The sequence below is a fragment of the Dermacentor silvarum genome, chromosome 7 (assembly GCF_013339745.2).
Source record: "Dermacentor silvarum isolate Dsil-2018 chromosome 7, BIME_Dsil_1.4, whole genome shotgun sequence".
NCBI classification, from domain to species: Eukaryota; Metazoa; Arthropoda; class Arachnida; order Ixodida; family Ixodidae; genus Dermacentor; species Dermacentor silvarum.
The window spans coordinates 68,873,185-68,899,509 of record NC_051160.1 but is presented as its reverse complement, the minus strand read 5'-3'; the positions used below and the strand labels follow the sequence as shown (position 1 = coordinate 68,899,509).

The following is a 26,325-nucleotide window of genomic DNA, read 5'->3' as shown; positions in this document are numbered from 1 at the left end:
TGGTAACAATAAAATGAAGCAGCACATGTTTGTACTCAGCCTGAGTGTTATCGCGTATATTTGAAAACAGATAATGTGTAAACTCTAATAATGGGGTCTCTCACGATAAGCCTTTTCTAAAAGCTAGTGGCTTGGGATAAAATAAACGTTTTTTTAGGTATGCTGCGCGATGTTAGATGCAATTATGTGTTCAAGTATGCTTGACAGGGAAATGGGGCCTTAGTTATGTTGCTTTTACGTCCGGATTCGAAGATAAGAATGGCCTTGCCAATTTTCCAATCGTGCGAAAGTTCGACAGTTGGTAATGATTGCTGGAAGATCTGGTAGAGGAATAACTAGGAAGTATTGCTATCTAGAGGATTTTTGTATTTATATCATGAATACCGCAACTTGTTCATACTTTAGGACTTTATTACAGATACGATGACTTAGAGAGTTAACTCGATGACTCTCGTGTATGCATATTTTAACTCCGCAATATTACGAATATTTGAGTGTTGTTCCTTGGTAAATACGGAAGTAAAAATTTGCTAGACATGGGCGCATTTTTCACCATCAATCGGCTTTCTGATTTTATCCTACATTGTTATCGGCCAGTCCTGACTGGGAGCTTACCACTGTCATTGAAAAAAAAAGTGTACAATGATTGCATTCTACCGGTGCTACCATATGGGGCAGAAACTTTGAGTTTAACAAAGAAGCTCGAGAACAAGTTAAGGACTAACACAAAGAGCGATTGAACGAAACATGTTTGGCCTAATGTTAACAGACAGGAAGAGAGCGGTATGGAACAGAGAGAGTAAGAGAGAGTAAACATTTCATTACAAAAAAGAAAAATGTAGCAAGAGTGTCGGAGGGACCACAAGTCCGGGGTCGCTAGAATTATCTCAGCGACAGCACGGGCCCGTTCAACTAGGGCCCGGCGGACCTCGGGAGGCCCGTCCCGGAGGGCATCCTCCCAGAGCTCATGGGTGTGGATGGGGTGCAGGATGACTGGCAGGGGAGGGAATAATTTTGCGGTGCACTCCTCCGTGACATGGAACGCCGTGGGGGAGCTGCCACTGCCCGGGCAAGAGTCTGAGTAGCGGTCAGGGTAAAATATGTGTTGGGAGAGGAGACCTCATCAATTGTAATGTCCGCGTCAAGACCTTCATTAGAGTCTTCTGCGTACGGGTATTCGGAATACTGCGGATGTGTGCGGTAGGGATGAATCGTTTTTATAGTTCTTTGAGAAGAGCACACGGATCGTCTCGGTGCTTATGTATTAGGCTGTGTAGGCGATGAAATGTTTGCGTCCTTCTAGTGGATGGATCTATGAGTGCGCTTAGTATCGACCATGTTTTCGCAGTGCCTAGGGCGCCTGAAAGATGCTCAGGAGCTTAAATACAGACAATTTACACCTCACCAGGCACCCGCGTCGATATCAGTCGTTTCTACTGAAGGTTAGGCTAGCGCACCGGCTGAGTCCATCAACACGCGATCGGCCCGTTTGGGCTCGGAAATCAATAGGTATAACGAGGAAAAATCACTGCATAGTTGAGCTTTGGTGTAAGCTATTTAATAAAATAATTTATTTGTGCCTACAGCGTCCGCAGAAGCAGCTGTGAGGGCCGATATGACGCATCGCAACCATGCTTATATGATCTGTCACCGAAGGCTGCCAGTTGCTCTCACCGACTCTTCTGTGACTCAGATATGACTAAACAGACGTGGCATTGTCGAACTAAGATGTTTTTTTTTGCATTTCCCTGGGGTGAGTAATTAGAAAAGCGCTCAAAATCTGCAGTACCAGCCCGTACAGCATTCCGGGTCAAAAGTTCAATTCAGTTTTTTTTTCCGACAACTAATCCTAAACGGAAATCGGCGTTGTTGCAATTGACAGGTACTATTCAATACGGGCGACAATCTTTTTCTGTTTGATAGAGAAGTTTTAGTTGTGGGCAGAAAGCGCGTCTACTCTGTATGTGAGTGACATGTAAACACTAGTTGAAACTAAGTCTCCACGTTCAGATGGTAAATGACTTCAATAACAGGGTCTATCAGCATGGCGTAGAAATGGCTGCTCACGTGTGCGGTGTGGTTGGAGCCTTTGATCTTATTCCTGAGCGGGTTTCGCATCTTGACGCTTGACCTTTCATGCCCAGTTTTTTAAATTTCATTGGACTGCATAGCGTATTTGCGTTTGTTTTTCGTGCGTGTGTCTAAATGCAATATAAGTAATTTTGCATGACATTACTCTTATTTCCTTGCGATAAAAATAAAGATCGGTGTGGGGGGAATGGAAAAGTACCTGGCTTCTGATCTATACGTCAGAGGATTGAGTCCCGGGAAGTACTAATTTTTTATGTTTATTTATTGCTCTGAAATCTTCTCTGTCACTTACTTTATTTTGAAATGCGGCATACACAACGTGCCCTGTTGGAATATACAGAGTGACGCAGGTAACGTTAGCAAAGCTATTAACAATGAAATGTAAAATATATGCGTCGGCGCAACCAATGTTATTCTGTCCGTTGATGACATACCGTATCAGGAGGATTTATTTCACAATTAAAGTAACGATAATCAGCTGAGAATAAGTACGAAATTTTTTATTACTGAATGGAGGACGCGAATTTTGATATAAAAGTTGCAAATGTGTTTTAAAACACCCGATTCAGTTGTTTTCAGTGCGCTATGTCTCACGTAAATATTTTTCCGCTTTATGAAGAAAACTCGCGAAAAAGCCCGATAGAGAAGCCTGACAACTCAGGCTCCATACTTATTACTCAATCAAAACCTGACTTCAATATCAGCACTTGCTCACCGAGAAACCTATTATGGAAGCAGTAGCACAATGTAAATTTTATAAATGGCCAACCTCGTCAGCGTTATGGTTTGCTTGGCCGGACCCAATATCAGTAACCTGAACGAAGCACGTGCAGTAATTTTTCGTGTTCGAAGTTCACCCGTCAGCGTACAATGACTGCCACCTGAGAACATCAAATAAACGTACTAATAATGTTTCAATGTATCTTGTAGCCAAATTTTCCCGAAGGGACTATTGGTTCTCTCTTGTCGATTTTTTCTCTTAGATTTGTTGTGGAAGACTACGTAGTAGAAATAAACGCACCTGCGCTCCTCCAGAAGGAAGAAAATGGCTGAAGCTAGGATACCTGAACACTTGTGGAATACTTTCTCAAGACTAGCCCATACTTCTCTAGCATACAATAGAAGCACAATGGTCATACGACGTGCCGATAAAAACAGAACACCAAGGCACTCGGTAAATATAAGTGATTTTATTTACTTTCTCGCAATAAGAAGAAGCGATATGATTAGAAGACGGTGTTCGTTGGGTTTTCAGGTTGAGGTTTCGTGTGGTGAGACCGATAGATTTCCTTACGCATGTTTCACTCAAGAGCAATACGGAAGGCTTTGGGAAGTTCTCGCGAAAAATATATGTTCCAAACTTGTTCAGCAACACTTGGTAGGAGTGCGCTCAGTACTTCAGTAATGGTGCGCACAACACGTCCAGCTCCTTCAACGGCAAGACGGATGCTCTGCGTTGTGACAGGAAGTGCACGCTCGAATTCAAGCTTCACGCCTTTGCTCGAGGACTCCAAAATAGCGAATTGGGCTGTGAACCGCAAGAACGTGGAGCGAAACATGAGCAGCCCTTCATCGCCTGAGCAAACCCTCCATGGCCAGGAGAAATATATCGGGTCATCACTGTAGAAATCCACTTGCACCATGCGCCTGCCATTGGCGCAATAAGGCACGGGGGGCCCGAACTGGCGGAGTTTGCTCAGGCCATGCACAGTGACTCCACCAGTCTCAATACCAGTGTCAACATAGCCGAACTCCCGTGGTCCAGACTCGAAACCTTCTGGAAGCTTGACGAGCAGCCTAGAAAATATTTCTTCGTCTAGGTGGACGTCCGTGAAGTCACATGGAGCATCTGTAAATGCAAAAGTAGCAGGCAGCGTAGTTAGCTCAAAGCAGCGAAACAGCTTCTTGCAAGGCCAGTCGTCGCACGACATTCGCGTCGTCATAGCACTAGTACTGCTGTGACCGAATGAGAAAGTTGGCAGAGAATTGCCGAAGTATATCCTTATATTGCTAGATTTCTCGAATATGGTAGTAGCTATGCGTAGGTATCTGTTAAAAAAACTTGGAGGGCGCTTAAGATTCGCCTTTAAGAGTGCATTGCGATAACATTGAAAGATCTCCGACTGCTTCTCGCGCTTCCCGGCATCTGCAGCTTATTAAACTGTAATGTTTACCGGGAAACGCTGGCGACGAACGCTAGGCACGAAGGCGAGCTTTCTGGTAGAAACGTGGTCAATTGGGTGGGCCAATCCCGGTGGTTGTGCATAGCCGCGCCAAAAAAATTACATCCTTTTCAAATTTCTGTTATTGTTTCACACTTTTAATATTTCAGCCTGAGATGACTTAACATAAAAGGCATGTGCTGTTGGTGTGGTGTTTGTGACATTTGTTTGTGGGCTGTCATTCTCAAAATTCCGAGAAATACGTTTGTCAAGAACGTAAGACAAGGTATGAGGAACTTTGGAGGTGGTGTGCTGTGGCAGCATAACCCGCATAATCCGCATTTCATATAGCAAGGCACGGCATTTAGAGATGCCGAAATATATACCGAAATTGTCGCTCACGGACCACCCCACCGATGCCGATGCCAATACCATATTTTGTACCATTCTACTCAGAGAGTTGTAACGACTGTAATCAGTGGGCGGACGTCAGACACATAATCTGGGCTTGCCCCAACTTTATTATTATTATTGTTATTATTATTGGTTTCAAAACATATACATTTGACGGGAAAAGGAAAGTGAGGAGCAGGCTGGCAAGTGCCACCGGAAGGGGCGCAACGCCTGCCTACACTTTAGAAAGGAGGAGATAGAAACATAGAAATGGAAGATAGGAAGAAGGGGAGGAAAGAGGCCCATGCACCTAGGTGGAGGGGCCAAACAACACATATACGAACGCGGAGCAGTGGGAGCCCGCGCTGCTCAGTTCAGACAGCGAGGACTAACTACATGTCATCAGGCAAGCCGAAGATGCCGCTCGGACCCAAGGGCTCCTGGCCGACATCTAAGTAAAGGGAGATAAACTCATCTTACACTTGCTGTTTTCAGCAAAAGTTGTTTCTCCCTCCCTCTCTCTGCTACGCGGGGCCGTTAACTCTACTATCGCGTGAATAGACAGCTTTAGTTTAGCGTTAGCGTAAGAGCGGTGTTAAGGTAGCTTTACCGTTCCGCAAATGAACTTTGCAGAAGGTGAATTTTCGTATAGCGTGATAGCGTAGTTTACGTGCGCGACGCTATTCCATTACGCTTTGGATTTCGCATACATAGTGCACCTAAGTGATTGTACCTCAGTGCGTCCGGAAAGTGCGAGAGGCAGCGCAATGGAAGCCAGGAGAGCGTTGTATTTGTACTTCCCATGTCCGCCGATCTGTGGCGATACAGACAAGCAGTACAAGCTGCGTACCATAGCCTCTGAAATCTTCGGTTCTCAGAGGCCATATACCATCGTCGCGCCTATCTCCCTACTTCACTGATAGGTGGCGCTGGCATCTCGAAAATTTCTCTCGTTAAGCTTAGCCGCGTTCTAAACGAGACGCCATCTGGAAAACTACTCAAGGTTATCATAATACTCTGCCGTTGAAGCGGTCTGAGACTAAGCGAAAGCCGTTTACACAGTCATTTGCTACGAACGGAGTGAATTATGAAAAAAAAAAAAAAACCGCCAAATTCAGTTCCAAGCGAGCAGCCGGGACAAGTTGCCACGTTTTGCGTAAACTACGCAAAGACGGTAAGGTTAAATCTGAGAAATAGCGTGCGTACACTAAACGGTATGTGTAGTTTAGCGTTGTGCGCATGCGCATTTCGATCCCGCTATTCCGCTAAGCCCGCTATTACGGTGAACACGCTAAGCTGCAACTGTCTAAGATTACACGACGATGAGCATCACGAGAACAAGGTGAGAGCAGGAGCCAACGTTTCGACAAGTGGACTTGTCTTTTTCAAGGCGACATATGCTCTCCTCGGCACAGTATATATAGATAGGGTTCTTCTAAAGGGGGGAGAAGGTAAGGCGGGTGGCAGAGGTAACGAGCGAGGGTGTGTTAGCGGTGAGGGTGTAACGGGGAGGGTCTACACTCTCGCCACTTGTAGAAAGTTTGGCTCCTGCTCTCATCTTGTCCTCGTGTTGCTGATCGTCTTGAATTTCCACCTCCCGCTTTCCCCGTGTTTTCCCAATATTACACGAAGAAGACAACGACGTGTAGTGCCGCTCAGGCTCAAGCGGCACGCTCGCGTCTCAAGAATAGGTGCATGATTCTATGTGCGAATGTATGTAGGCTTTAAGACTGTTCACTGGGACATAACCCCATTTCCCCGCGTTTACAGGCGCTGCTCATTGTGTGTTTGTGTGTGTGTCTGTGTGTGTGTGTTCTCCAATTCTTCGTGGTTCCTCAATTTGTCTAATATACGTAGTGATCATTTGAAGCTGGATGACAGACGATAAGGTGTGCACTTGCTCTGAGACAGTTTCGTCTTTTTCTCTCTCGTTTTTTTGCATTTCCTTGCTTGCTTGTGCAGTGTACGTGTGTAAAGATTAATTAAAGACAGAGTATTTCTGGATGAAATGTTTCTGACCATTATATTTTACGACAGCTTTATCCTTGGCGCCATGACCACCTTCAACAACAACAACAATAAACCTTGAACAATATTTCTTCACATTTGTTTGCACAGACGTCTCAACAACCGATTAAAGTTTGACTGTGTATTGTGTATTATGACTGTGACTGTGTATTAAACTTTGACTATATATTGTATGAGGAAAATTGATTCATTTTCTCACGGGATGTCATGTACGGCGTCCGATATCTTCAGTTTATTCTAGCGGCGAAACATACATCCGAGAGTACTTGCTCAGTAGATCGGCTATCTACTCTATTCGAGGGCAGATCTAGAAGTGCTAACTACATCGCACTAATGTGACCACCAGTTGATTATTAGACTTCAAAATTAGAAAAAAACACTACATATTGCACCTCTGGCTGGTCATCAAGTCTTCTTTCAAAGGATTCCCTGCCATATTCATATTCAAGAAAATGAGGTAGACAGAAGATTAGCCTTGCTACACGTGAATCGGATACCTTGACTTCTTGTTGAATGCTCAGTATTAAATAGCAAGCTTTTTTTTATTTACGAGAAAACTTTGCGCAGCCACTTCGGTTGACGACGAGGCTACATCATCTCTCCTATTCATCACTGACCCATTTTGGCGCTTCACTATATGCCAAGGGCTAGTAAGATCGCATCTTCAATAAGCTCATACATTGAGTACGCCTGGGAGTGTCCTCCACACGTACCTTACTTCTTTTATAGAACCAAGAATATGGTACCCGCTGCTTGTACCCAGTGTAACAAATCGGATGCGCCAGCTAAGTACCTGCTCATCGAGTGTCCGCAAAACGGGCACCAGCGAGAGACCTTACACAGCCATTACATTTGACTGGATAAGCGTCTTGAATCACTTGAGAAGGTCCTTGGTCACTAGTCATGCCGAGACAAAGAAAAACATGCTGTCGTAGCTCATCGAGATTTTCTCAGATAGTGGCCTTATCCAATCTCTTAGAAAGACGACACATTGTGACCATGCTGACGATGTGACTTTGTGCACGTGCATATGAACTTGTAATATTTTATACGCTTTATTATTACCGCGTTATGATGCACACATCGTGAATTTGCACATGAAGACAGTTTTGGTAACGCTCGTTGCGACTGGACAGTTCCATGTCGCTGATACAGCGCACTCTAGAGTGCGCTGTCGTAAGGCAGGTAACGCCAGAATGAGGTCATCCACTGTTCATCTCTCCTTTTTTCGTTTGCGTTTTCCCTTTCTGTTTTTTTAATCCGAATATTGTTCATATTCTCTAGTTTACTTTGAATAAATGCCATAGCCGGCCGTTCAGTGGTTTATTTGCCCACTTGTTCATTCTTTATTTAACAGCAATAACAATTTTGGGCAAGTCATGTCAAAGGCAAACCACCGCATACCCACATAGCAGAAATCCCCAAAAGAGCCCCGGCCCCATTAGAAAATTTGTATTCGTTGTACCAGAGGTTCAGGCATACAGACAGATCAGGCCAACGGTCATTATGGACGGTAACATTTACAAGCCACATATGCAGCTTGTTTACGAAGAATGCCTGCGTGTATTCATTGTCAATAATACGCCGTATGGAAGAGCGCACGTTTCTATGTATACCGAAAAGCAGTAACAGAGGAGAGCTTTTCTTTTGCCATTGAAGCATCTTTTTGTGAAGAATGATAATAAATCCGAAATATTTACAGTTTAGCGTTCCAAATTGGATACGTAAGCACGTTTAATTATGCGGAAAAATAAAGTGGCAACTTACCAGTCCTATATAGTTGCGCAGCACAGAATGAAGAGAAAAAACCGATTACGGCAAGGAAATTCACCGGCCTCATATTTGCTAATAAATCTGTAAAGACATCCGAAGGTTGTGATATGTGAGATCACTGGAATAGTAGATTACTATTGCATTAGAAAGCCTGAATGCACCTGGTGCAAGATCTCGTAAAATTTGCCAAGTTCGCTCCCTTCTACAGTAGTTCATAGGGTAAAAACACACGTCATAGAAAGTATACCAACACTGGCTCCTCTTGTGTGTTCAGAATTTCACACCGTTGTGCAGAGCATAAGTTTACTGTTCTCACTTACAAAATGAAATATATTACTCAGATATTTTAACCTAGGGCTTATTGACGCCGAGCTCCTAATCTGTGGGTAAACAAATATTTGCTTGAAAAAACAGCTTTTTTTGGCCTCCCGCTGCTTTAATATTGCCCCCCCCCCCTCTCTACGTTTAATGTTACACGCAGCATAAAATAGTTCATGCTGTTCTCTTCAAGAAACTGGACGAGCAATATTTTACACAGAAGGCGGTGAACTTCTGTTCGAAAGGTCTCTTTGAAGCTTGCACGAAAACCTCCTACAATCAAATGCATATTTCACAGAACTGTAACACTTGAATGCCTGTTTCTCTTCGCGCTTTCTTGAGTATTCTATCTCAACAGAAGAATGTTAAGGAAGCCTCACTTGTCTTATTCAGTTTAATTCCTAGACAACACGGTTTTGCTCACAAATGAAGGAGATAGTTGGAATCTGTATGGTGGCTTAAGGACAAAGTGACTTACATTGTGATCGCACCGTTGTTTCTAAAGCGCAGTTGGAGTCAGTAATAGCCCTGTAACTTCACTGTCCTCGGTGAACGTGAGCTGGCCCTTGCAATAGCGCTGTGCGAGGAGTTCTGAACGACGCCTGTTCCGAAGGGCTTTTAAAGCACAACTTCACGGGCGTCTGCGGAGCTCTGATACGTGCAACAACAGCCACGTTGAGCGTAACCCCGCTTGCAATCTCAACGGTACGTTTCATGAACCCCGTTGTTTCCGTCACTCCTTTATTGGCTGTAACAAGGAGCTTATTAACCGCGGCGCTGAGACGGCAGCGACGCACGGAGATTGCAGCGTAAGATACAAACCGCAGGAACACACTCGGCTGTCTTACCGTTATCAGAGCTAAAACCGGATGTTGATTCTGCGTTTGCCTTGGCGATATCAGCATCGACTAATTGGACAGATCCCGTGCGTTATGTGTGGCATGTGTGGCCATCGGGCCCGTAGTACTTCCAAAGTGTCTACGACCTCTTAAGCAGCTTCGCTGTCTTTGATGTCACCGTTATCAAATTGGATACATCTGTGAAAACTTTATTTTTTGCATATAGCGGTGGACAGAGCGATGGTGTGTGGAACGTCTAGTCGGTGGTCAACATGCCTGTACAAAGCGAATAGCTATACAGTGTTCCCACTGCATCGGAATGATATATGCCCACATTTAACTAAGTACTCAAGAAACAACTCACGTAGGTCACCATCCAAGTTTCTGAGAGTTTTATTGAGAATGGTATCAAGGCCAGGGTCCAAGTGCCAGGGTCCGATTACCTCTTCGCGACTTGCGGCCTCAAATGTCACCCGCCATTTTCGGTTTAGAAATTTTCGATAGTTTCGATGCGCCAACGTTCCTGTGATGTTTCCAAAGCCATCTCCACTGACTTCCACGACACCGTTTCCTCATTACCGCCTCTTCCGGCCCTGGCATTTTCTTTCGCCTGGCAACCACGAGGCACTATCATCCCGATTGGTCCATCAAGACTACTTAAACAGCCCGCGCTGCATCATCAGTTGGGGCACGCCGCCGCCAATTCCCTTGAAATCAACGCCCTTCATTCGCCAGGTTAGTTACCTGGAGAAAGCTTGTCATTGCGAGGACTCCTTTCGTTTTAGAGATAGTGTGCCCCACTGACTTGCTTTGATATTGTCCTCCGAAGGCTGTATGAAATACTTGGTTTTTACTGTTTCTCTGCTCATGCCATGCAGCTTTTACTAATTATCTCGAGAGACATTGAATTGAATCCTGGCCCTAATCCCTCTACTTTAGAAATTATTGGCGGTTCTCTTGCTCGTTTGGAACACTCGCAGAATTCTATGCTAAATGAACGCACAATCATCCCAGCAAGTCAAACCAGGTTCGAAAAGTTCGAAAACCTCATTAGCAGCGTATCATCGCGTGTTGACGTTCTTGCAATAACAATAGCAGATCTTAAAACTGCTGATGAAGGCTCAGAATCAATTCCCAGGTGTGCTATGCAGGATGCGCCGAGTTTCTCGCTCGCACGCATTTTATCCGAGTTTTCTCGATGACAGTCAGTGAATGGAGATAGCAAGGAACGCGCAAAAAAGCTGGCGAAAATAAATTTCGAGATAAAGCTGCGTATAGCCACATGAGCGCACCCTGCGCGGCACAATGCTTCCGCGCTTCAAGCACAGAAGACTGCGCAACGGAACGCGCGAGCACCGCGTACTGTTATAAACGTTTTATCGCAATTCAGTAATATCGTGACTGCCACGCTGTCTATCTGCACACTTGGCCGTGAGCCGCTTGCCACGCCTTTCTCGGACGCGTCAAGGGTGTACCTCCTCTTTCGAGCATTATCTTTCTATCCTCCGTCGAAAGCGAAGAGGGCACATGCGGTGCATTCTTGCACTTACCTTTTCACTCTATCGAACAGGTTAAAATACAACAAATAAAATAACAAACACTTTATTTCTTAAGGTATCTGCCTTTTTCTTTTGAATGCTACAAGTTTCTGATGACAAACGGAGATCGAGCGAATTATTAAGGTTTGCACTTTTTGCCGCGAGTGGCGACAGTGAGCGGTAAGCTTACAAGCGGATTACAAGTTCATTCGGTGAGCAGTCGCCAGGCGTGCTGCAGTGCTATTCTCGATGATGTCAGACATGACAATGATCTGCTCATTCCCTGTATATTAGGGGAATGGCGACGCAGCTCCGCGGCTTGGCTTCGCAGCACCGCAGGCGTTTCACTGAGACCATTAGGGACGGCTGAGACTGCTTTACCAAAACAAAAAACGGCACTCTAGTCATAGAGACGGGATCAACGGCTATCGCTGCCAAATGAATTCACGGTATTCTAGGGTCCGTGGTGATGCAGCTAAGTGAAAATGTAATAGTTTATCTGCGTGCGCGAAGCCTCCGCGATGCATTGAGAAGAATAGCGTGCTGTGGGGAAAGGACACAATTTATTTTTATATATATATATTTTGCGATAGCAACTATATGGACCCTTTTACCGGATTTCTGCCGTCGGCGTCGCCGTGAGGTTCCGTATAGATTCCAAGGACGATAAAATTGTCGCCGCGCGCCGTATGAGCGAGCGAAAGCGCGCGGGGGACGCGCGCTATCACGGAGGGCGAACCATCACGGAGAGCGAACGCACGGCGGAAAGCAAACGCGACCATCGCACAAAACGCCGTGGGGGTATGGGAAGGAGGGAGGCGGGGCGGCGCTGTGCTCCGGCACCAAAGGCGTATCTTGCCACTCAATCTCCCACGCGAGAGCAACAAAGCGGGAAGGCGGAGCGGGAGGGAGCGGGGGGCACTTCTACTCTGCCAACAACCGCGCTCGTACTTTGCCCAGCTGTGTCGCTCGCCCGCACCGTCTCTTATCTCCACACAGCTCTGACCTTTGTATGCGCTGTGCATTCGCTGCTCAGTTTCCGTTGAAGCGATAGACCGCGCCAGCCTTTGCCCGCTGCGGCGTTTTGACAGTCGTAGTCTGCGGTCATTCACTGTGATCTATTCAGGTTTGCTTGTGCGCGCTGACACCACTATTGTTAATTCAGTTAGTAAGCGAATGTGTCCAAGTTCATGTAGCCGATAAAACCACTATCCCTACTCCAAATAGCTCTCTACTGATTTGCTATCGCAATCGATGCTTCGCCTGTCGGGCGAAACAGCGACATTTTTTACGTGTACTCCGCGACTTGTGGACTCAGTAGAAGTGCATACCGAAGTGAAGAAGACGAGCTGAGGGCAGGTGGCACGGGAGCTGGAAGAAAAAAGAACAAAACGAAGAAAAAGAAGCGGTACGTGGTGAACGTGCGGAGGAGCTCGAGCGGCGAAGCCACGGTGGCAGCAGATCGGGTGCGATGCTCGGGAAGAAGAGCTCGGGCCGTGGTTCCTGCTGCGGCCGAGAGACCAAGGCGTGCCTACCCGGGCCAGATGCGGAGGCCTGTTCCGGGACCAAGGATGAGGCCTGCTGAGCGGCTCCTGCCAGGGCGCAGTTGCGGCCGGACATCGCAGTGGTGTCCTCAACATAGCCAGGCGCTGCACACGGTAGCGCAGCCGTGTGCCGGCGACGGTTCCAGCAGGAGCAACCGTGCCACCTCGGCTCGCCTCGGCGACCGTACCGCGGCAACGACAAGCGAGTCGATCGTCACGACCTAAACCGTGAGATGGTTTTTCGGAACTCTTGACGCGCCGAACGGTGGTGTAGGACTGAGCGTCGCGTACATCAGTGTGCGCGTGAAACTCCTCTACATTGTTTTGTTTTCTGTTCATTGCCTTTCCTTGCCTATCGTGTGTTTGAAAGAAAAACATTTTTTTTGCCTACTAGCGTTTCTTGCGCGTTTTCGTCGTCTTAAGACACACAAACAAGTGACGAACGTCCATAATCATCACACATGCTACCCAGCGACACAATTCATTGCTTGCCGTCACTTCCCCAGTGAAGGTGCCTCCGTGCGCATGTAGCAGTATTTCAGCGTGTTGGTCACTCCAAGGTGCTTGCAGGTTGCCTCTGCTACTGAGCTAACAGCGATCGCAGATGGATATCTTATATAGCGATTCTTTTATGGAATCTGTTATGATGTGCTTGTATTGATTTTATTGTACCTTCAATATTTTATTTTATTTCAAATGCCAGTACACAGAGAGCACTTACGTCTCGGCGAGGAGTGCAACCATATTTAAAAATTGTATGGTCGACAAAATCATTTGAATAAGTTGGAAGTTCCCCAAATTAGGAAATAACGAAGTACGCAAAAAATATTTCAGAAACTGAATAAGATATTTTTAAGTAAAGTATTAGTGTCAACATAAGTGACATTAAATAAAACGCACGTGATTTGCATGAAAAGAAACTAAGAAGAATAGCTTCATACATATATCTCGTCGAAGAAGTTAAGTGCCTGGAGTACAACAGAAGGTGGTGCTCTTCGCGGCAGGCCTCGGAAGAAATGAGTTCCCGAAAATTGTAGGCTTACATTCAGGAACAGCACCCTTTCTAACGCGATAGCGTTAAGGGCCCCGTGCCACAGAAAATCCGGCATCCGCGTGGGCATCGGCGTCTGCCGGAAATAATCATGCCGAAGCGCATCATCCCGAACCACCCCAACCGGGAAAGGCCATTCGCGTGGCGCAAGGCATTAGTGAAAAAATAAAAATTGAATTTCTCAAAGTCAAATTCGTCAGAAAAATCGTAAAGTACGACTTGACCACAACATGCAGACGTGATAGCGTCTGATTGTAATTTGAATATACGAGAAAAAAGCCTGATAAGCAGCCAGGGATCTTTGAATGCTGTCACGTTCCACTCTTAAAAGCGAACCTTAAGCGTCCTCCAAATCTGATGGTATTTCGCTGTACTTTGATTCTAGGAAACATTGAGGAGAATGGTGAAAAGCGAGCTTTTCTAAGTTTTAATCGGGCCCCATGTCACAGAAAATACGCGGTCCGTGTCTGCGTCAACGGCGTATAATAACGCTGTCGCGTTCCACACTTAAAGGCGAAGCTTAAACGTACTCCTACTTTTTTTTTCAATTTACGAATTTCGGCATATTCTCAAGCCAATGCAATACAAATGCTGGTGGAATTATAAGACGGGAGCGAAAACCGTAATTATGGCGTTTAATCTTATCTTGCTAAGTCTATTTGTTTCACAGGAAATGGTGAGATGCCCTGCTAAGATTCCTTGTCTAGGCAGCAAACAGACACACAAAAGATGCACAATAATTTATCTACGCGTAAAGAAAGCGGCAGAAGGACTGCGATCGCCGTAGATCAGTGATACCGCACGATATACAAATGTACAGACACTTACAGTCACGTTCGTTATAAGCAGAAACACCGGTGACCGTAGTTGCAGATGTAATCATTGCGTAATGGTTGCAGTTGCCGTTGTAGAATGTTGCAGAACGAAGTACATATTCGATTAGTGGTAGCTTTTAAATCAAATTTTCGTACATAGAGCCGCCGTGCTGTTTTGGAGCCCATTCGACCATGGGCACAGCTCTTTCAGCTGATAATGAAAGCAACTCTACATGCACATATAAATACTCAACTAAAACAATCAGACAAATATGTTTCGACATGTGGTTCAAAGCACTGCAACCAGTTATTGAATAGTGAGCATTTTCCTGCTTCATTTCTGGTGCACAAAACAACTACAAGAACTTGTTCACACCATTCCGCAGGAAATTTAAACGTGATGTCATTGACCACGTAGTAGACGCTTATGTGCTTAACTTTCTCTATTGAATTACTGCTGCGTGTTAGTGGTAGCAATTTGACTTAGTGGATTACACTTCTGCTCTTTGTTTCTTGGAAATTCGGTAAAAGCGATAGTATAATAGACTAGTTACTATCTTCGTACGTCGTTTCTACCAAGGAATACAATTGTAAATAGAATGAACTTTTATAGTGCACATAATTTGGAATCAAGACACCATTACGCGACGATGCTTACAAGGATTCTTGCAGCCTTTCTTACCAATAATTATCATTTGAATACTGCTACTGTATTGTTATTACTACCTTTAATTTTACTAAACCTTGACCATTTTTCTGCTGCCTCTTGTAGATTCATCGCTCTGGAATTTCTTCCTGGGCATCGTTATGAAAAAAAGTCGCAGTTTCATCCGAAAGGTGAAGCATCGGTGGCGATAACAAAATACAGTAGACAGGTATACGAAGTAAGGAAAAGAAGGCAACAAATAATGACGCCAAAGAGAGCATAGTGTAAATTGTTTGTAGTTCCTAATTGAAATAAAGAAATGACAAATAAATGAAACTAAAGTAGATAAAGGAACAAATGGCCTCATGTGGGATACGAACGCACGTCTTCGCCTTACGCTTGTGATTTTCTTACTGAAAGAGCTACTATGGTGTCACTTTCCCATCCACTTTCTGGAGTATTTATGTCTGTTTACTAGACCTAATCCTGGGAATTTTAGCCAGCGCCAACACTCACGCCATGGCATTGAATGTGGAACACCCTAAATACCGCTGGCATGACGTAGTACGTGAACATTTTGGGTGAAGGCAACAGGTCAAAAAGAGACACACGTTACCTGAATTCGCCCATACTGCCGGATTCGAGACCCTGGCTATGTAATGAACGAGAAAAAAGGAAACCGAGGGGCCCGATTTATATTATTTAAATCATGAGAAGCCAACAAACGACACCATAGACAGCATAGGGCAATTATTTGTATTTCCTAATTCAATTAAAGAAATGATAAATGAACGAAAACCAAAGTGGATGAGAAAAAATATGACCACATGGGGTACTTGTCAAACAAATTAAGTTGGCAAGACTCGAGTTATTGGCAGCCACAATATCCGACAAGTTGGCTAGAGACATAATTGATAATTTCAAAAGAAAGGTAAGCACCATGCAATTCTGGACGGACTCTCAAATTATGCTGTGCTGGATCAGGTCAGTATAGAGGAAAGAACTATTTGTTCGTAATCGCACAGAAGAAATCAAAATCCAGTCTAACGAGAGTTCATGGGGTTATGGTAAAGTTAAGAAACTCGTGCGGATTTGATGACAAGAGGAATTAAGAAGAAGCATATGCTGAGTAGCGACTTGTGCTGGAAAGGCAGGTGGATCAAGAGCGGAAAGCAAAGGCCTGATTACGAAATTAAACAAGGATAGAATGATGAAGGCGAAGAAGAGATTGTGGCATGCATGACTACCACCACGAGTCAGGAAAAGAAGTTGACCATGACAGGTTCGGATCGTACAGAAAGACACTGCGAGTTGCAAAGTGGGTGAAGCATTACGCTGGAAATATCACAAGAGAAGCGAAAACATGTTCGCTAACAGCAGAATAGTTGGACATGGCATAGTTGGTGCCCATAAAACGGGAGCAGTAGACGTTAGAAAAGACAGTAACAAAACTAAATGTCAAGATGAACCTGTGCGGCACGGGCATCTTCAGAGATTATCAAGGCGTCGTAAGTGTGCAAGGGAGGCTTCAATGCAGTGATTTCAGCTTTTTCGAGAAGCATCCTTTTGTATTTCCGAGAGAAAACTATTAGTGCTTTAATACCATCAAACAACCAGGCATGTTGGAGTTTTTGTAATATTGATGCATCTAAGGACAACGTTTTGGATTGTGCGTGACCGGAAGTCAGTGAGATACATTATAAAGAACTGTATCACATGCAGAAGATTTAATTCCCCACCAATGACACTAAAAATGGCGACCCTCCCGGCTGGTAGGATAACAGACAAGGACATTCGACATCATTGGTATAGACTTCGCTCGACCGCTGAACGCTAGAGAAGAGAAAGACAGCAATGGTACGAAGTTTATAGTTGCGATATTAAGCAACAAGAGCTCAACAGCTGTAGTTTGTCAAGCGCGTTTCATCTGCAGCATTCATACATGTATTGCATTTGTATTGTCAAGTATAGATATAGAATTTGTATTGACAAGTATAGATATATGGGGACGAGGTAACGCACATTGAACACTAGCGCTAGAAGCTTAGTAAGGGTAGAAGCTCACGAGATTCTCGGTGACCAAGAAAAAGAGACAGTGTGCAATGTAAATGGTGCGTCTCACATCCTTCCTTTTAGTAAAATGACGAGGATGTTGCCTTAACGTTGCGATTTATTGCGATAGAAGTGATATGGTTACTCCAATCCCGTTGCTGCCGTCGTCGTCGCCGTGAGGTTCCGTGCAAAGTCCAATGGCAATAAAATTGTCGCCGCGCGCCATATGCTGCATATGTGTATGTGTGAGTGATAGCGGGCGAGGGACGCTCGCTTTCACGGAGAGCGAACGCACGGCGGAGAGCAAACGTGACATCTCCCATCGTGCGAAATGCCGTGGGGGGATGGGAGGAAGGGAGGGAGGGAGAGAGAGGAGGATGCAGCACTAAATGCGTGACTTGTGACCGGGCGCAAGGGCAACTGGCGACTCAATCTCCCACGTGAAAGGAGAAAAGCGGGAAGGCAGCGCGGGAGGGAGGGGCCGCGGCTTCTACCCTGCCACCAACTGTGTACTTGTACTTTGCGCGGCTGAAGGCTGTCGGGCGCACCGCATCTTGAAAGGATCTCCACTCGGCTCTGACCTTTGCATGCAGTGCGCTTTCGCCGCTCAGTTTTTGTTGAAGCGATAGGCCGCACGAACCTTCGGTGGCTCCTCCAGCCCCGCTTGCTCACGCCAGCGTTTTGACACTGCTTGTCTGCGGTCATCGAGCGTGATCTATTCCAGTATGCTTGTGCGTGCTCACACCCTGCTTTTTATTTCAGTTTGTAAGCGAATGTGTCCAAGTTTATGCAGCCGATAAAACTACTATTCCTACTCCGTGTACTCTACTCGTAAATTTGCTATCGCAATTGATGTTTCGCCTTTCGGGCTTTTTGCCAGAAAAAACTGCGACTGCGTCTTTTTTAAAGGGAAGCATTGTACTGAATGTAGCCCAAGACTCAAAAATTTCCCATTCATCTTTCTCTGAGGCACATGGTTCGCAAGTGCTGAAATACTTATTATAAGAAGGAAATACCTGTAATTGTGTTTCAAACTGCTGTGGAGAAAATACTGATCAGGTTAGGAAGAAATCCGGCACTAATTTCGCTTATGAGGTAGGTGAGGTTGCCTTTTTTATTACTTGGAGAACTAATCTGAATATATTAGCATTTCTAGTCTCCATATGTGGCTAATAGGTATCACAGTTTGCTACATTTGACATCAAATACAAGCGTATACGCACTATATTCTTAGAAGCTTACCATAAACTCCTTTTGGGATGCAGTAAAACTTGGAGCCTTGGTAATTTCCTCTGCTTCAAGAACAACAATGCATTAAGCGCTTTCTTCTCACGCAATACTTGTACGTAGTAAGGAATGTGATACTGGAATCTGATATACTTAGTTTGTAAAATTGATCCATAGTTAATAGCACGCACTTTAGTGCTCGAAAGAGCTGGTTAAGTCTGGGTCGAGATTGTAGTGAATCACCTCGTATCGCTACATAACACCCCCATCTTCCCGCCCTCCACCTGACATTTCTGTATAAATATTCATGGCAAAGAGTACCAGGCGTCGAAGAAAACTTATCTCAATATATGAAGAAACTTGGCTCTAGCTAAGACAAATAACTCTCAGTATATGCCTGCTACAGCTTTGCCTTTGGAATACGTTAAATACTTTGTCAATATATATTTACGAGCCTAGAGTTCTGTATAATATCTGTACAAGCTTATCTGTACAGAAGACGGTTGGCCGCAATTTGAAGAAGGTTTCGACCAGGCATGGTGCTGCGCTCCTGTTTGCAGCCGCTATTGCATGATTGGAGGCCTTTTCTCACTGACAGGAAAGAATAATAAGAAGAAAACGTTTATTGATCAAAAGCATTTTTGTGGAATGATCGGAGCCCTTTTAGCCCAGGGCGCCACTGGCCTCGGCCGCCCGCTTGACATGTTCTATGAAGGACTGTTGTCTCATCAGGTCTGAGCTGGTTAGCTGTGCCTCCCATTGCTCCATGTGTGGCGTGTTTTATCAAACGGGTGTGATTCACAATCCCATGTAATCTGTTGTAGTGTTAGTATGCCACCGCACCACCGACAGTCGACCCTGTGGCGAGTGGGGAACATGGCATTCTGTAATTTAAGGTGGGGATCCCCCAGGTCTGAATTTGCGCCAGCTGGCGGCTTCCTCTCCACTGAGTTGTGCGTGCGGGGGAGGGTATATTTCTTTCTGGTTGTACGCTGAAGAGCGACAATTTCTCGGGCATTCGTTGGATTGAGGAAAAGTAAAAGGTAAAACAAAGAGGCTCCTGAATCAAGCATGGGTGACAGTTCATGAGATTTGCTGTAGGTGTAGTCTACGAAATTCCCCTCTCCTGTGGTCGTTCCTATATAGACCAAAGTGGGTGCTGTGTAAATGAGTGAATGAGGGAAAACGAACGGACCGCTTAGCAAAGTAAATATACCTAATTTACCTTAGCATATTAGATGTTGCCCCTCGCGCTCTCGTGAGCCAGGATTTTCTGACGCACGGATTGTGACCAGTAGCAAAGATACCAAAGCCAGGGAAATTGCGGAAACGTTTTATATCAATAAGAAAGGTACCTTATGCGTTAGTGAAATGTCCATGTCACTATGTAAGGCCAAGAAAAAGTTTGTTGAAAGTTTCTATTCTTACCGCACCTAATGCTTGAGTGAGCTCTCAAATTACGCTCCCTCCATGCGATTCGGACGGCCGGAGAAACACCTGCTGGCATGCTCAAATCACTCAGGCCATGCTCTTGTAATCTCATCTAAAACTTGAGTCACTTTTAATTTATCTGCTGCTTGTTACCACATGCCGTCCATGTCGTGGGTGGTATTAACAATGCCGCGATATCAATTATCAGTGGTTGTGGTGACTTCGCCAAAAATGCAAATTTGTTTACTAGTACACGTATGCAGTCAGTGTGAGGAAAGGTCAGTGTGAGGAAAGTAAAGAAAAAAACAGAGCGTAACTTTATTTTCAATATTTTAGTTTTTGCGCTACCGTCATTGTGATAAATTGTATATAATTCAGCATAAACAGCGGAGGAGGGGGGGATGTAATGTAGTTACAGCCCCAAAAGTATGACATGTAGTCGCAATAACTGCACCCTCAGTAAGGGTTCTCTAAGGTTATGCATGCGAAGCACCAATTGCAGGGGTGCAAGACACATGCAACCACTTGTGAGTGCAATTTAATATATAGTTTACCAAAACCATACATAATGTTATGAAAAAGGATGGTTTCCAGAATCTCGATAACATTTACCTGCGCAATATTTGCCGGCACACATAGAAAATGCGCAAACACCCGTAACACAGGAGTAAAACCGTTGTTTAACCATTGCAGGGTTTAAAAAGGCGAGAACAATGAGATTAAGCAATATTACCGCACATACGTGCCACTCGTCCTTCAAATGTTAGAGCACACTTAAGGTTCACCTTTAAGAGTGGAACGTGATAGCATTCAAGGATCCCCGAATGCTTGTCAGGCTTCCCGGAAACTGCATTCTTCCTTTTTCTCCACCTTCGGCTCTTTGCGCCGCTGCCCTTTTACGCTGCCGAGGAGGTGAACGCCATGCGAATGTTGTCTCTCTTGAAAAGAGCATTCTCCATATAACGTTCAATGTCATTTTACTGAACAGTCTTATACTTGAATACACTATTGGCAATGACGCAATTCTCGTAGAAAAGTGCGGACACACCTGAAAAAATGGTTTACATGATTAAGGGCAAGGCCCTCGGTTATACAATTTAAAAACGTCAGTTCTATACTAACTATCTACTTGCGACAACTTCGCAAGATCAGGCGACGTAGGTAATATTTAAATTTCATTTACTACGGTCTCCCTTGATCGTAACAGCTAAGTATTTCTTTATAAAAGCGTTGCTCAAATGTCTATTTGAAAAATAATAAGAACACCGTTTGTAACAAGAAAAAAAAATTATTTTCCAAATGTATGGATGTTTTAAAATGTGCTTCCGTTGTTCTCATTTTTACTTCCTTTACACAGAGTGCGATTTTAGTTTAATGGATCTTGAAAGTGCCCTGGCAAAATTTCTTGGCAATCTGCCCCGGTAAAACGTACGAGAGCCTCGGGGATTTCATACTACATTTGCTGGCCTCAAAACTGGCACTTTTAATTTTACTGGTATTGACAAACTCTACCGGTTTGGAACATTCAAGCTGTTCTGTCTCAACGGTAACCGGCTAATGAGTGTGGATGTCATCAACAGAGTGGACGTTGTCCGTTCTTTGCCATGGCGAACCTGCTCTGCACAATAAGGCATGGTGAACTTGCGCGCATGATTATCACGCTTCACTTTCGTGTTCAGCGCCCGAACTAGAGGATCGAAGGAGTACGTCGCTCTCGCGTACGAAAATCAACTTATTCCGATGTTGCCCTTGCACCCAGACATCTATATTCATGGCGTCGGTCGTGAATTAAGCGCTGCTACCTTCATCCGCAGCAAGCCCTTTCTGGTGTTCTCATGAGCAATGTGAAATTACCTCCTATTCCTATATTTACTAGGGAGCATTCATCAGGCCCAGCGTAATGCAATCTACTAAGGTAAATCTGCGCTGCAAACATTTGTTAGCATGAGTACATTACACGATATCGACAGCCTTCTTAACCTTCGGCTAAAAAGTAGTGGACTTTTTGCACCTCTTTTTTTTCTTTCGTTTTTTTAGCGTGCTCAACTACAATTTTCAAGACAAATAACGTATTTCCGCAGTGTTTTTGCGCAGTGAAATCATGCTGAGAATTCATAGGTCATAAAAGGTCATAGCGTCAAAATACCTATGGGTTCCTAGACTAGGGCGTACCTCAGAGCCGCAGAGCTGTTGTGGGACTGGAGGTAATGGTATCGCACAGAACTCGTTTATTATAAAAACGCAAATCTGAATCGATAAAAGGCAGCGTTTTCCTGAGCGAGTTGACGGCGAGAATTTGGTAAATGAACCATGCATTTTTATCTTGAAAACCGAGTTGTAGCGGTAGCATTTGTTTGCCGTCAACTCGAGGTTGCATCTCTACCCAAATTTTTCTTGTCACTTATGATCATCGTCATCACTATCGTCATCACATACCTAGTAACCTAATGTAAAGATAATCCGTCGCCCCTAGTCCATGTCATAACTCACCCAGCGGCCGCAGTGGCCCATACTCAGTGTCATACCAAGCCTTGTGAGCCCGGCTGAATTTAACTTATGACACACACCGCAGTGGCCCCAATGGCTCATATATTTAGACTGCACTATCTCAGGGATCGGCTCTCTTAAGCGGTTAGAAACACGCATACATCATGTTCAAAAGTGAGGGTAACATCTGAAACAAAAAAATATTGCTGGAGCGGAACTGATATAAATGGTAAACTCGGCGGTAATGCAGTTCCACTCAGCGTGGCAGCTGGGCAAGTGCGGAGCAGTGATTCGCCAGTGTTTCCTTTGGGTTTACCTTGTTTTATCGTGTGTTTATCTTGTCTTTAGCAATACATCATCCGTTCGAACACCTGTGGTAAGGTACAACTGGTAGAAAACAACCACGCACATGGAGCCAAGTGTTCCTGATGATAGAGGCGATTTTACCAAATTTCTGTTAACTAATCCGCCTAATGCTTGATTATGCCTGTATGGAAAATTATTATGAATCACGTTAGTTTCTTTTCAACCGATTTTGATTGATTCTGCATATGTTTTGCGCCGGTTTTGAGTGGTATTGAGCATGAGATCGCGGGATCGAATCCCGGTCACGGCAGCCGCATTTCGATGGAGGCGAAATGCATAAACGCCCTTGTGCTTGCGTTGTATAGTGCTTGCTAAAGAACCCCAGGTGGTCAAAATCAATCCGGAGCCTTCCCCTACGTCGTGCCTCATAATCAGAACTGGTTTTGGCACGTAAAACCCCAGAAAGAAGAAGAAGAGGGTCACTTGTTTTGAGCGTGATCACGCAGTATAGCCGCCGACGAAGACAGCCGGGGCCCCTAAAGTGATCTGCAATTCAAATACTTCATTTTTAAAAACGGTTCATACATTTTATTGCGTTTGCAATCTAGATACTTCATGCACTTTCTGTGGGCAGTCTATCTATCTATCCATCTATCTATATATCTATCCATCTATCTATGTTTATATGTTTGCATATACTGTTTGTACATCTTGTGTGTTCATAGAATAACCTGGTTTCGTCAGGAATGGAACAGCGGCACTGTACAAAAAGTGGGCCGGCCTTTTACAGAAGCCTGATATTTTAAGCTCTAAAATTAGCACAGAATACGAACGAAAGGTCTTGAATATCTGCTGTTGCACGCCAAGTACAAACCTATTATGGAAGTTGTAACAAACTAAATTCTATTCATGACCAACCTCGTCGGCGTTAGGGTTTTCTGGGTTTTCTCGGCCAGGCCCACCATCAGTAGGCTGAACGAAATATTTGCAGCCATTCTTTGCGTTTGAAGTTGACCCGCCCGGGTTCAATGTTTTCCAGCTTACAACATCTTGCAACACTTTGTTCCACCAATTATTCGCTGCATTCCGATAAAAGGGGGAAATGAGACAATTTTTATTTCACTTAGAATTGTGTTTGTGTTTTATTCTTTGAGATATTGAGCTGACCGAAAAGTTCCAACTGTGGACGGTACTTCAACAAACGCTCACGACTGCTTCGGTTGTGAATCCATCTTCAACCTTTCTATTTAAAATTTCCTCCGGAAGTTATCCAGTGCTCCCCACTGTCCTAAATAAAAGTACTAATAATGTTTCAGTTTATGTTGCAGCCAATTAGCTGCAGGAAACTATCGGTTCTTTCTTGTCAATTTTTTCCCCTTAACGTTGTTGAAGAAGAAAATGTAGTAGAAATAAACACACCTGCGCTCCTGCAGAATGAAGATAGTGGCCGAAGATAAGATACGTAAACATTTGCTCAACATTTACCCAAGGCCACTGTGGATTTCTCGGGCATCCTGTAGAATCACAATGGCGATACGCCTTGCCGAAAAAGACATAAAACCAAGTAACTCGATAAAGGTAAAGGATTTTATTTACTTTCGTGCAATGGGAAGAAGCGATATGATCAGAAGACGTCGTTCGTTGGATTTTCAGGTTGAGTTTTCGCGTGGTGACACCGATATTTTTCGTTACGCAAATTTCACTCAAGGGCTATAGGGAAAGCCTTAGAAAGAACAAGCGAAACTTGTTCGTTCCAAGCTTCTTCCAGAACAGCTGTTAGGAGTGCGCTCAGAACTTCAGAAATGATGCTTACACCACGTCCAGCTCCATCGATGGCAACGCGGAGGCCTTGCGTTTCGACAGGGAGTGCACGCTCGAATTCCAGCTTCACGCCTTCTTCCGAAGACTCAACAATGGAAAATTGGGCTGTGAACCGCAAGAAATTCGAGCGAAGCATGATATGTCCTTGATCGCCTGTGCAAGCCTTCCATGGCGCAGAGAAAAATATAAAGTCGTCACTGTAGATGTCCACTTGCACCATGCGCCTTCCGTTGGCACAGTAAGGAATCGCGGGCCCGAACTTGCGGAGTTTGCTCAGGCCATGCCAAGTGATACCGCCGACTTCAATTGCAGGGAAATGAAGGTGGAACTCCTGTGATCCGTACTCGAGACTTTCTGGAAGCTTGACGAGCAGCCTGGAAAATATTTCATCGTCTAGGTGGACGCTCAAGTCGCATGGGGCATCTGTGAATTGAAAGGTCACAGGGAGTGGTTAGCTCAAACCAGCGAAACAGTCTTCTGCAAGGACAATCACACATACAGTATGTATGTATGTATGTATGTATGTATGTATGTATGTATGTATGTATGTATGTATGTATGTATGTATGTATGTATGTATGTATGTATGTATGTATGTGTGTATGTATGTATGCATGCATACATGCATGCATGTATGTATGTATGAATGTATGTATGTATGGATGTATGTACGTATGTACTCTCGCCTCCGTCCCCAATGGTTCTCCAAATTTTCCAGCAAACAAAGGCATCATTTTTAAGTATTTAAGAAATTTTGAAAAATCACCTGTGCCAGAAATCATATTTGTAGTCTCCGAGCAGTATTACTCGAAGCGGTGGACACTACTCGCACGAAAAATAGAAATGCATAATCTAGTACTAATAAAATTTAATATTTACTATTTCATTAATTATTTCACGGCAAATACTGCCCTTAATAAAGTGCTCGTGATTTTGCAAGGCACATCCACTTGGACGAAATTTCCACGATGACTAGGGTTTTCAGATATGCGGCATCAAACTATATGTAAGAATGCAATAATGGACTGACTTTTTGAACAAAACGCACTTTTATGAATAGGAGCATAAAATTAGCTAGAACGCTCTTGTATGACACACTTTTAAATTATTATTTCAAAGTGATGTTGTCCTGAAATGTTTTGTCGATACGCCTTGCAAACACGCCTGTTACAATTCGCCAATTGGAATATGGGCCGTAATGTAACTATGTAGTTGAGTTGTGATTTTCGTTAATTAGTCGATGAGGCATGTCTATGTTCCGTCCAATAAGTGTTCGCCACTACGAATAATCCACATCAAGGAGAACAGTTAGGCTATCCGACAAAGAAAATTTAAAATTCTGTAATGCGTACAAATGGTCCTCTAGTATGTCCCTTCACTATATAGAGAGAACAATACACATGGTTGCTTTCTTCTGTTGACTATATTACGGCATGGGCAAGCCCCGATACCATCCTTTTATTACTGCATTAAGGGCGTCCGCACCACTTGTGAGGGAAATTGTAGAAGCACACGCCCTACATATAACGACGGCCATTAACGTTACGAAACACAAACCATTGCAATATGTATTTTTCTATTGAAGTGATGTTTCCCTTAAGGTTTGTATTACACGCAAGACACATAATGCGAAAGCGCTATGGTTACTTTAGACTCAACACACAATTTTTTCGCGCCCCAAATATATATGAAAGGCCACAAATTCATGCAATTAAATTTTCAAAAGTTGATGTGCCAAGGTTCCGCACATGGTATCGATTCTCGTGGACCTGAGAAGGATTCACTGGTTTTTTAGGGGCGAAG

At 44.3% G+C, this 26,325-nt stretch overlaps 2 protein-coding genes across 4 annotated transcripts in view; both read right to left on the bottom strand.

Moving 5' to 3' along the window:
• LOC119458159 (uncharacterized) overlaps nt 1-26,325 on the bottom strand; it is a 96,763-nt gene that overhangs the window by 11,417 nt on the left and 59,021 nt on the right. The window contains exon 4 of one of the 2 annotated variants that reach the window (XM_049670804.1): nt 3,295-3,380. The exons of the other annotated variant lie outside the window; for it this stretch is intronic. The gene's annotated coding sequence lies outside the window, so the exon portion shown is untranslated. Of the gene's footprint in view, nt 1-3,294; nt 3,381-26,325 lie in introns of those variants that run through there. 2 annotated transcript variants of the gene reach the window in all.
• Nucleotides 1-26,325, bottom strand: part of LOC119459558 (uncharacterized) — a 63,402-nt gene that overhangs the window by 11,365 nt on the left and 25,712 nt on the right. The gene's annotated exons all lie outside the window — the stretch shown is intronic.